The 1,275-nt window shown below is 44.5% G+C and overlaps 1 long non-coding RNA gene across 1 annotated transcript in view; it reads right to left on the reverse strand.

Annotated features, from left to right (window-relative positions):
* Positions 1-1,275, reverse strand: part of LOC117961365 — a 23,865-nt gene continuing 22,590 nt past the window's right edge. Inside the window, exon 3 of the long non-coding RNA XR_004660389.1 lies at positions 1-163. This is a non-coding gene — a long non-coding RNA (uncharacterized LOC117961365). The remainder of the gene's footprint in view (positions 164-1,275) is intronic.

Genomic DNA, 1,275 nt, shown 5'->3' on the forward strand with positions numbered 1-1,275 from the left:
GGAGGTTTGTGTTTTTAACACATTTCTCTGAGCAGTATAAACAGTGTCATTGAAACTCAAATGAGCTCTCAGTACCTCCATCGTTTGCACTCAGCTGTTCTAGCTGCAGCTAGTCTGTGTTACAACTCCATGATGTGAGTTGCCTGCCAAGGAAATCTCTACACTCACGGTCAGGGCATGACATTTCCATCCGCTCACCTGCCAAATAAGGGTGAATATTGCAATTGGTGGGTAGCATTGTCAATCCACCTGCCCCGTTGGCTGGTAGCCAATGAGAATTGAGTGATTCAGAAGTGTAACTATCGGTAAGCAGGGTACAGAGTTGCTTACTGGCCCAGACCAATCAGGGGCCAGCATCACAGGAAGATGCGACAATCCCAGCAGTCCCACGCGCAGCCACTTGCCAATCGGGATTGTGAACAGGTCTGACTAATTTCCTTGTTTGTGATATGAAGACGAGACGTGTGTGACTTGAACATCTCACCAACACAACGTACAGCAAAAGACGTCCTGCCAACCTGTATACATTGTAACATCAATGTACTCTGTAACGTTTTTTCACTATAAAGCCGTTGAAAGTTGCTGATCCAATCCTGTCTACTCGCTGCAGTGGGCGAGGCTGCTGCTCCGTCCCCCCCCATCCCCCCCCCCCACACACGCACACATAAACACACACAATCACACACGGTGGATACAGGAAAGAATGCGGATGAGATGTACAGAATAACCTAAATCGAGGACAACTACATTACTGAGAGTGCAATGATAAGTTAAAGTCCAATAACTACTTTATCAAACTGTATGAATCTCTGTCCCAGCTGGAAAGGATGCCTTTATGCTGGATTATCAAGGCGCCCCCCCCCCCACCCCTTTACACACACTACTCCACGAGTAGGCTCATAGAGACACAGCAAGTCCTGCTGTTCACCTTTATGAGGCAAAAAAAGTGTCTGGGAAAAAGTCACAGTGGTGGGTAGATTTAACAGTAGGACATTACATAAACATGTTTAACATGTTGAAGCATTCATTTCTGGATTTTATTAACCAATATCAGATCACTCAAACAAATATTGATTTCAACTGGTGAACCAATTACTTGATACCAGCCTTGATTTATACTATTATTCCAAAATAAAGGTATCAGAAGTAGATTTTGAAGTCTTCTCGAGAACAAACTGCGGCTAATTGCTGCTAAGATCCTGCTGTTGTTGTTCAGACCACACCATGTCTCTGGGTTTTAAATGAGAGATCCACCAACAGCTTTCAGTACAATGA

Source organism: Etheostoma cragini, chromosome 18 (assembly GCF_013103735.1).
Source record: "Etheostoma cragini isolate CJK2018 chromosome 18, CSU_Ecrag_1.0, whole genome shotgun sequence".
Taxonomy (NCBI): domain Eukaryota; kingdom Metazoa; phylum Chordata; class Actinopteri; order Perciformes; family Percidae; genus Etheostoma; species Etheostoma cragini.